This window comes from Apodemus sylvaticus, chromosome 23 (genome assembly GCF_947179515.1).
Source record: "Apodemus sylvaticus chromosome 23, mApoSyl1.1, whole genome shotgun sequence".
NCBI classification, from domain to species: domain Eukaryota; kingdom Metazoa; phylum Chordata; class Mammalia; order Rodentia; family Muridae; genus Apodemus; species Apodemus sylvaticus.
Window position 1 is genome coordinate 4,580,843 of NC_067494.1, and position 11,567 is coordinate 4,592,409.

The following is an 11,567-nucleotide window of genomic DNA, read 5'->3' on the forward strand; positions in this document are numbered from 1 at the left end:
AGGTAGAAGCCCTTAAAGAGGAAACACAAAATTCCTTAAAGAGTTACCGGAAAACACCACCAAACTGGTGAAGGAGTTGAACAAAACCTTCCAGGATCTAAAAATGGAAATAGAAACAATAAAGAAATCACAAAGGAAGACAACCCTAGAGATAGAAATATAGGGAAAGAGATTAGGAGTCATAGATGCAAGCATCACCAAGAGAATACAAGAAATAGAAGAGAGAAACTGAGATGCAGAAGATACCATAGAAAACATTGACATGATGACTGAGCACACAGGTGCAACCAGGTACACAGGGAACACCCAAGTGTAAGATCATTTGGGACTTGGTCTGCCAGGACCCACCTGCACCCAGGAGCTGGGCAGCGCCACAGCACTCCATGCCAGGGGAGAGCCAGCCACCCAGGGGTGCTGAGACAAGCTTACAGGCACACAGGAGGGACAAGCACCAGCCAGAGACAGCAGGACCAACTAACACATGACATAACCAGATGGCAAAAGGCAAACATAGGAATGTTACTAATAGAAATCAAGGCAGCATGGCACCATCTGAACCCAATTCTCCCACAACAGCAAGTACTGGATATCCCAACACAAGAAAAGCAAGATTTGGATTTAAAAATCACAGCTCATGATGTTGATAGAGGGCTTCAAGAAAGACATAAATAACTCCCTTAAAGAAATACAGGAGAACATAAGTAAACAGGGAGAAGCCCTTAAAGAACTACAGGAAAATACAACAAACCAGGTGAAAGAATTAAACAAAACCATCAAGGACCTAAAAATGGAGGTAGAAACAATAAAGAAATCACAAAGGGAAACAACTCTGGACATAGAAAACTTAGGAAAGAGGTCAGGAGTCATGGATGCAATCATCAACAACAGAATACAAGAGATAAAAGAGAGATCTCAGATGCAGAAGATACCATAGACACATTGGCATGATAGTCAAAGAAAATGCAAAATGCAAAAAGCTCCTGATCCAAACATCCAGGAAATCCAGGAAAAAAATGAGAAGACGAATCCTAAGGATTATAGGTATAGAAGAGAGTGAAGTTTCCAACTTAAAGGGCCAATAAATACCTTCAACAAAAGTATAGAAGAAAACTTCCCTACCAAAGAAATAAATGCCCATGAACATACAAGAAGCCTACATAACTCCAAATAGATTTGACCAGAAAAGAAACTCCTCCCATCACATATTAATCAAAATACCAAATTCACTAAACAAAGAAAGAACATTAAAAGCAGTAAAGGATAAAGGTCAAGTAACATACAAAGGTAGACCTATCAGAATTACACCAGACTTCAAAACTATGAAAGCCAGAAGATCCTGGGCAGATGTCATACAGACACTAAGGGAACACAAATGCCAACCCAGGCTGCTATATTCAGCAAATTTCTCAATTACTGTAGATGGAGCAAGAAATCAATCTTCTTTCAACAAATCCAAAAGAAGATAACCACACAAACATAAAAATTACATCAAAAATAACAGGAAGCAAAAATCGCCATTCCTTAATATCTCTTAACATCAATGGATTCAATTCCCAATTAAAAAAAAACATAGACTAACAGACTGGATATGTAAACAGGACCCAATATTTTGTTGCATACAGGAAATGCATCTCGGTGTCCAAGACCAACACTTCCTAAGAGTAAAAGGCTGGAAAACAATTTTCCAAGCAAATGGTCTCAGGAAACAAGCTGGCGTAGCCATTCTACTATACAATTAAATAGACTTTCAACCAAAACTCATCAAAAAAAGACATGGAAAGATACTTCATACTCATCAAGGAAAAAAATCTACCAGGAAGAACTCTCAATTCTAAACATGTATGCTCCAAATACAAGGGCACCCTCATGTGTAAAAGAAATTTTCTAAAATTTAAAGCATTCATTGCACCTCACACAATTGTTGTGGGTGACTTCAACACCCCATGCTCATCAATGGGCAGATCAGGGAAACAAAAACTAAACAGAGACACAGTGAAACTAAAAGAAGTTTTGGACCAAATGGATTTAACCTTAATGTATATCTATAGAAATTTCATCCTAAATCAAAAGAATATACCTTCTTCTCAGCACCTCATGGTACCTTCTCCAAAACTGAACATATAATTTGTCACAAAACAGACCTTAACAGATATAAGAAGAGTGAAATAATCCTATGCCTCCTATCAGATTACTATGGAGCAAGGGTAGTCTTTAATAGCAACAAAAACAACAGAAAGCCCACATATACATGGAAGCTGAACAATGCCCTACTCAATGATACCTTGGTCAAGGGAGAAATAATGAAAGAAATCAACGACTTTTTAGAATTTAATGAAAATGAAGACACAATGTACCCAAATTTATGGAACACAAAGAAAGCAGTGCTAAGAGGAAAACTCATAGCTCTGAGTGTGTCCAAAAAGAAGCTGGAGAGAGCATACACCAGCAGCTTAACAGCACACATGAAAACCTTAGAACAGAAAGAAGATAATACACCCAAGAAGAGTAGAAGGCAGTAAATCATCAAACTCAGGGCTGAAATCAACCAAGTAGAAACAAAATGAACCAAAGTATCAACAAAACTAGGAGCTGATTCTTTGAGAAGATCAACAAGATAGATAAACCAATAGCCAGACTAACCAGAGGGCACAGAGGCAGTATCCAAATTAACAAAATCAGAAATGATAAGGGAGATATAACAACAGAAACTGGGGGAAAAATCATCAGTTCTTACTACAAAAGCCTATACACAACCCAAAAATCTGGATGAAAATTTCCTGGACAGATAACAAATACCAAAGTTAAATCAGGATAAGATAGACCATCTGAACGGTCCCATAATCCCTAAAGATTTAGAAGTGGTCACTGAAAGTCTCCCAACCAAAAAAAGCAGAGGACCAGATGCTTTTAGTGCAGAATTCTATCAGGCCTTCAAAGAAGACCTAACACCAATACTCTTCAAACTATTCCACAAAATAGAAACAGAAGGAACACTACCCAACTTGTTCTATGAAGCTGCAATCTCACTGATAATACAAAGATCCAAGAAAGAAAGAGAACTTCAGCCCAATTTCAGTTATGAATATTAATGCAAAAATACTCAATAAAATTCTTGCCAACCAAATCAAAGAACACATCAAAATGATCATTCACCATAATCAAGTAGGCTTCATCCCAGAGATGTGGGGATGGTTCAACATACGGAAATCCATCAATGTAATCTACTACATAAACAAAATTAAAGAAAAATCCACATGGTCATTTCATTGGATGCTGAAAAAACATTTGACAAAATTCAGCATCCTTTCATGTTAAAAGTCTTAGAAAGAACAGGAATTCAAGACCCATACCTAAACATAATAAAAGCAATATACAGCAAAACAGCAGCCAACATCAAACTAGATGGAGAGTAACTTGAAGCAATACCACTAAAATCAGGGACTAAACAAGGCTGCCCTCTCTCTCCATATGTATTCAATATAGTACTTGAAGTTCTAGCTAGTGCAATTAGACAAAAAAGGAGGTCAAAGGGATATACATTGGAAAGGAAGAAGTCAGATTATCACTATTTGCAGATGATACGACAGCATACTTAAGCAACCCAAAAAACACCATGGAACGCCTACAGCTAATAAACAACTTCAGGAAAGTGACTGGTTAACTCAAATCAGTAGCCTTCCTATACTCAAAGGATAAACAGTCTATGAAAGAAATTAGGGAAATGGCACCCTTTACAATAGTAACAAACAATATAAAGTATCTTAGTGTGACTCTATCCAAACAAGCAAAAGATCTGTATGACAAGAACTTCAAGTCTCTGAAGAAAGAAATCGAAGACCTCAGAAGTTGGAAAGATCTCCATGCTGTGGATTGGCAGGATTAATATAGTAAAAATGGCCATCTTGCCAAAAGCAATCTACAGATTCATCAAAATCCCAACTCAATTAATTCTTCATAGAGTTAGAAAAAGCAATTCTCAAATTCATCTGGAATAACAACAAAAATAAAAACAAAAACAGGATAGCTAAAACTATTCTCAATAGTAAAAGAACATCTGGGGGAATCAGTATCCCAGTCCTCAAGCAGTACAACAGAGCAACAGTGTTAAAAACTGAATTGTATTGGTACAGTGACAAGCGGATAGATCAATGGAATAGAATTGAAGAACCAGAAATGAACCCACACACCTATGGTCACTTGATCTTTGTCAAAGGAGCTAAAACCATCCAATGGAAAAAAAGATAGCCTTTTCAACAAATGGTGCTGGCTCAACTGGTGGCTAGCATGCAGAAGAATGCAAATAATCCAGGTAAATCCAAGTACATTGAAATTTGTAGAGAAGAAAGTCAGGAAGAGCCTCAAACACATGGCCCAGGGTAAATTTTCCTGAATAGACCACCAATGGCCTATGCTCTAAGAACAAGAATCAACAAATGGGACTTCATAAAATTGCAAAGCTCCAAAAGGCAAAGGACACTGTCAATAGGACAAAACATCTTTACCAATCCTACATCTGATAGAGAATTAATATCTAATATATACAAAGAACTAAAGAACTTAGACTCCAGAGATTCAAATAACCCTATTAAAAATGGGATACAGAGACAAACAAAGAATTTTCAACTGAAGAATATCTAATGGCCAAGAAGCACCTAAAGAAATGTTCAACATCCTTAGTTATCAGGGAAATGCAAATTAAAACAACCTTGATATTCCACCTCACACCAGTCAGAATTTGTAACATCAAAAAATCAGGTGACAGCAGATGCTGGATAGGATGTGGAGAAAGAGGAACACTCTTCCATAGCTGGTGGGATTGCAAGCTGGTACAAGCACTCTGTAAATCAGTTTGGCACCTCCTCAGAAAATTGGACATAGTTCTATCTAAGGACCCATCGATACCACTCCTGCTCATATACCCAGAAGATGCTCAAATATGTAATAAGGACACATGTTCCACTATGTTCATAGCAGCCTTATTTATAATAGCCAGAAGCTGGAAAGAACCCAGATGTACTTCAACAGAGGAATGGATACAGAAAATGTGGTATATTTACACAATGGAGTATTACTCAGCTATTAAAAACAATGAATTCATGAAATTCTTGACAAATGGATGGAACTAAAAAATATACTGAATGAGGTAACCCAATCACAAAAGAACATACATGGTATACACTCACTGATAAGTGGATATTAGCCCAAAAGTTCAAATACCCAAGATACAACTCACAGACCACATGACGCTCAAGAAGAAGGAAGACCAAAGTATGGGTGTTTTGGTTCTTCTGAGAAGGGGAAGAAAATACTCACAGGACTAAATATGGGGACTGAAGGAGCTAACTGGTTTGCAGTCTCATAGGAAGAACAACAATATCAACCAACTAGATCCCCCAGAGCTCCCAAGGGCTAAGCCATCAAATAAGGAGTATGCATGGCTCCAGCTGCACATGTAGTGAAGGATTACCTTGTCAGGCATCAAGGTGAGGAAAGGTCTTTGGTCCTATAAAGACCTTGATAGATGCCCCAGAGTAGGGGAATTGAGGGCAGGGAGGTAGGAGTGGGATGGTTAGAGGAACACCCTCATAGAAGCGGGAGCGGGGGGGGGGGAGGTTGGGATAGGGGGTTTCCAGGAGGAGGGGAACTGGGAAAGAAGATAACATTTGAAACATAAATAAAGAAAACATCCAATAAAAAGGGAAGGAAGGAAGGAAGAAAGAAAGGAAGGAAGGAAGGAAGGAAAGAAAGAAAGAAAGAAAGAAAGAAAGAAAGAAAGAAAGAAAGAAAGAAAGAAAGAAAGAAAGAAAGAAAGAAAGAAAGAAAGAAAGAAAGAAAGAAAGAAAGAAAGAAAGGCTTCCATCCAAAAAATGCTAGGACCAGATAAGTTTAGTGCAGAATTCTATCAGACCTCTTCAAAGAAGGCCTAATATCAATACTCTTCAAACTATTCCACAAAATAGAATCAGAAGGAACACTACCCAATTCATTCTATGAAACCACAGTTACACTGTGTATTCTCCCTTGGAGATGAGATGGTTTCTGTCTAATTAGGAATCTGTCACAATTTCCTTTCATAGAGGACCTCATAAGAGATTATTTCCCTACTTCTATCATACTCCAAATAAATTTAATACTCCAAATATATTTTAAAAACTGGTTGAGTGCATATTACTTTTAGCTTCAGAAGATATCATGTATATTTAAGAGCTATTTAACTATTATAATGATGACTTAAAAATGTCAATACTGTGTTGTATAGGTTAAAATATCTTATTAGTTTAATGAAAAAGTGAAAAACTCAACAATGATACCTATTCTCCCCAATTTAACAGATTATTGTTTTATTCCAATGTTTTTGTTATTATTTTATTTCATTTTTTAGTAAAAGAGAAAGAAGCATCTGGGTCTCTTTTATGTTCAGTAATGTCCTCAGTAAGATGTATCATACAGTTCTGTCAAAATCCCCCTAAAGAAGTTAGTCCTATGTTTCACAGATGAGAGACTTGAGCCACAAAAAATTTTCCAACATTTATTCGACCATATGAAGTAAGCCGAGAAGTCCTACTTATCTCTGGACAACCCCAATGTCCATTTGTTATCTTTTAACATCATTTAATTTTAGTTGCAAGGTTGACTATAATATGTCTTGATCTAAGAATAGAAAACTGGACATGACACTTCCAGAGGACTCTGCTATACCTCTCCTGGGCATATACTCAGAGGATTCCCCAGCCTGCAATAAGGACACATGCTCCACTATGTTCATAGCAGCCTTATTTATAATAGCCAGAAGCTAGAAATAACCCAGATGTCCCTCAATGAAGGAATGGATACAGAAAATGTGGTATAGTTACACAATGGAATACTACTCAGCAATTAAAAACAATGAATTGATGAAATTCTTAGGCAAATGGTTGGAACTGGAAAATATCATCCTAAGTGAGGTAACCCAATCACAAAAGAATACACATGGAATGCAATCACTGATAAGTGGATATTAATTAGCCCAGAAGCTCTGAATTCTCAAGACACAGTTAGCATATCAAATGATACCCAAGAAGAGGGAAAGAGAGGGCCCTGGTTCTGAAAAGAGTTGATCCAGCATTGTAGGGGAGTACCAGGACAGGGAAATGGGGGGGGGGGGTGTGATTGGGAAATGTGTGGAGGGAAGAGGGCTTATGAGACCAATGGGGAGGGGGGAACCGGGAAAGGGGGAAGCATTTGAAATGTAAACAAAGACTATAGAAAATTTTAAAAAAAGAATCTATCTCATGAAGAGTATCAAAAAGTTCTAATAGAGGATTGACCCAGGATAAGACTTACCCCTAAACTAAACCTAGCACATGGCTCCCAGGGTGACAGTGTAGTAAACCAGTGAATTAAGCAGACAGAGAGCTAAAAAGGATAATGACCATCATGTGCCATGGAGAAAACCAAACTTCAGTCTAAAAGACATCTATCTGCAGGTCTGAATCCCGGGAATGCCCTGGAATTTTGCAGACCTTTACACCTCTGGTATAGATCTCAGTTTACTTGTTCTCTATTTTCTCATGCAATGATGGTCAGCAAATCATTTTTCCTTAGTCCTCATGAAGATATGTAGAAATGCAGAAATGTGTCTTCAATGTTAGAATAGGCAAGGCAACCTCAAATGATGCCTTGCTGTCTTTAGCCACATTTCAATACTGAGTCCACATGTTTTAATGCTCATGTACCTTTTCTTGTTCGTCCATTGCATGCAACAAAGAAAGAAATGATGGCGGAGGGACAGCTTAGGGTGGGAAAAAGGAAAGAGGGATAGATGGGAGTGAATCAGGAGCTCCATGATAGCAATGACTTGTATTCCTAGCCACTACAACACAGGGGTGAGAGACACCTGACTAATACAAATATCCCATTTTCTAGTATGCCAAAAGCATAAGCAATTCAGCACACAATATTGCATGACCATAAAATGATTTGGCACATAAACAGTATCTGGAGTTGTGGGCAATGAAATATTGTCCCATAATTGGAGATGGTAAGATTAACTTGGCAGATAAAGTTGCTTACCACTGAGCCTGATAATGTACATTTGACCCTGTGAACTCACACAGTAGAAGGAGAGGACAGACTCATGGAAGTTTTTCTCTGACTTCCATGTGTGCTCTATGCATTCAACACACACACACACACACACACACACTCACACACTCACACATATACACACTGACACATACTTGCACACACTTTAAGGTTTGTAACTGCCAGCAGTTACATTATGTCGAACAGTTTACTGGGGTACCTGGAAGGAAAGCTGGGGATAGAAATGGGGGTGACAAGAAGAACATGAAACCAAGCAAATTTCCTGATCAAGTCTTGAAGTTTAATGGTGGGTCTCCAAATATATATACGCAGGGTTGGGGGGAACCTTTCCCCCAAAGGGTGGAGACTCTCACAGAACTAGTTTGCTTGCTCCGCAGGTGGCTAGTGTTTCTCAGGAAACTGCAAATCCTTGGAGAACAATAGGCTTTGCCTTGGTCTAGGTGGAGCAGGATTATGACTAGCACAGGAATTTCCACTGGGAGAGGAACTTCACCTTGATCAATGTCAAGTTCCTGCCAGGTGGCATGACACCCCAATAAGGCTCTGTACAAACATACACAAAATCAATCAGTTAATCAAGAGAGTCTACAAGAGATTAAACTTTTATTCATAAAGATGGAGAGCTGGCAAATATCAGGAACAATTTACCTTTCGATATTGAACAGACTGCTTTTCCTTCTCCATTCCTCACAGCAGCACTGCCTCACTGGGCATTTTACTCTTAGAAAATAGTATTCAGAACCATCCTCAAAATGACTGAATGGAAGTGCTAATGACTGAGATGAGAACCTCTGTTTCTCTGTAGCATTGGAGTTGCATTACAAGCATCACGAGAAGAACTGGATATATTATACCCAAAGACAATAAAATAAACTCTACTAATTCTTGATGCTTGAACTGGAGTCCTTTGTGAATCACTGATTGAGTGTTACCAGATGTGACCATCCCAACTTCCAACCATCTGACCTCGAAGAAGAAGAGAGAAGAAGAAGAAGAGGAGGAGGAGGAGGAGGAGGAAGAGAGGAAGAAGAAGAAGAAGAAGAGGAAGAAGAAGAAGAAGAAGAAGAAGAAGAAGAAGAAGAAGAAGAAGAAGAAGAAGAAGAGAAGAAGAAGAAGAAGAAGAAGAAGAAGAAGAAGAAGGAGGAGGAGGAGGAGGAGGAGGAGGAGGAGGAGGAGGAGGAGGAGGAGGAGGAGGAGGAGGAGAAGGAGGAGGAGGAGGAGGAAGAGGAGGAGAAGAAGAAGAAGAAGAAGAAGAAGAAGAAGAAGAAGAAGAAGAAGAAGAAGAAGAAGAAGAAGAAGAAGAAGAAGAAGGAGAAGAAGAAGAAAAAGAAGAAGAAGAAAGATTTCAAATTCCCCAGAAAAATAAATTTCCGTCTTATCCAAAGCAGCAATGTGTATAATGTATGACCCTAAAGGACATGGACAAGCAGGGTCAGTTTGTGGAGGTAAGTCAGCTTCAAGTAATAAACTTCTTGTGTTCTTGATTACCAGAATCCTTTTTAATGCTGGAGTTTTTACAGTGATGTGAGAGAAGAGGGAATTATTGCACATAGTCAACATACATCTTTGATGTTTGTGGAATTTTGAAAGAATATTCACAGCTTGTTATGTATACACATGAAAGGGTTAAGAAAGTATGTGAGTTGTATATACAGAATATCTTATAGGACACAAAAGGAAAGAAATCATTTTAAACATTTTAAAGAAAGGAGGAAATCATTTTAGAACATGTTTGTCAAGGATCTCTAGATAGTATAGGTAACTCCACATTTACATCATCAGATCTGTGATGGTTAGAACAGATCATTTGCTCACACGCATTTTTAAAGACCTTAACAGTTTTCTTCCATGTCTAAACCCTTTCCAATGCCCCTTTTCAAGAAATCAGTCAATTAGATAACAGATAAAGACTAAATTAATAATATATAATTATTAATTGATAAGATATAAAATTGCTTTAACCAGGAGCATTCAGCCCATGTTTAGGGTGCTTACTTTAAAACATAAATATAAAACAAGCCAAAAGATGCACTTTCCATCCATCAGAAAGGTGTCATGTAAATCAAGCAAACTGATGGCAGCATAGATTCTTTCATCCTTAAAGTTTGGCAAATTGGTCTTGCCCAGGGAGCTTGGAAGGAGAGAAGCCCCGTGGCCATATTTGCCACCTGCCAGGGACGGAAAAGGATCACTAGGTACTGTATTACTCTGAGCTTAAGATTCCTGGTGGTACAAACCGCCAGGTGTCTGCCTGCACTCAGGAACTGAGCACATAGGCAGGTTTGTCTACCAGCCCGCCAGGCTGGGGGGGGGGGGGGGAAGGCGTGTCCTGCACAGGAAGCTGTGGAAGGAGAGAAGCCCCGCGGCCATATTTTCTGTCTGCCAGGACACAAAAGGATCACTAGGTACTGTATCACCCTGAGCTTTAGATTTCTGGTGGTGAAAACCGCCAGGGGTCTGCCTGCACTCAGGAACTGAGCAAATAGGCAGTTCATCTGCAAGCCAGTCCATCGCAGGACCTGTGTCCTATGTGAGAATCAACAGAGGGAGTGACCCCCACCACAACTTCTTCCCTCCATAATAGAGCAGACAGAGAACACCTGGTTGACCTTGACAATCTAAGTATAACATTGCTCGAGGCAAGACTGAGAAGGGCTCCAAAGGCACAAAAGAGGAAGCCAGCATATCAGTAATCTGTGCCAGAAGAAACCCAGTCATCCAGTGTTGCAGAGATAATCTTAAAGATCCACAGTAGGTTGAAGCACCAGCCAGTGACAATAAGACCATCTAACTCCTGGGAGAACCAGATGGCTAAAGGCAAATGTAGGAACGTTACTAAAAGAAATCAAGGCATTATGGCAGCATTTGAACCCAATTCTCCAATATTAGCAAGTCCTGGATACCCCAACACACCCGAAAAACAAGATTTGGATTTAAAATCACTGGTCATGATGCTAGTACAGGAACACATGAAGGACATACTTAAAGAAATTCAGGAGAAAATGGATCAAAAATTAGAAGCCCTTACAAGGGAAACAAAAAAATCAATGAAAGAAATTCAGGAGAATACAAAAGCCAATAAGGATGAAACGCAAAACTCACTTAAAGAAATACAGGAGAACCTTGATCAACAGGCAGAAGTCATGAAAGAAGAAACACAAAAATCGCTTAAAGAATTAGAGGAAAACACAAACAAGCAAATGACAGAACTGAGCAAAAATTTCCAGGATCTAAAAACAGAAGTAGAAACAACTAAGAAAGCACAAAGGGAGACAACTTTGGAGATAGAAAACCTTGGGAAGAAATCAGGGACCATAGACGCAAATATCAACAACAGAATACAAGAGATAGAAGAAAGAATCTCAGATGCCGAAGATACCATAGAAACCATGGACTCAACAGTTAAAGAAAATGCAAATTGCAAAATGCTTGTAACCCAAAACATCCAGGAAATCCAGGACACAATGAGAAAGCCAAATCTA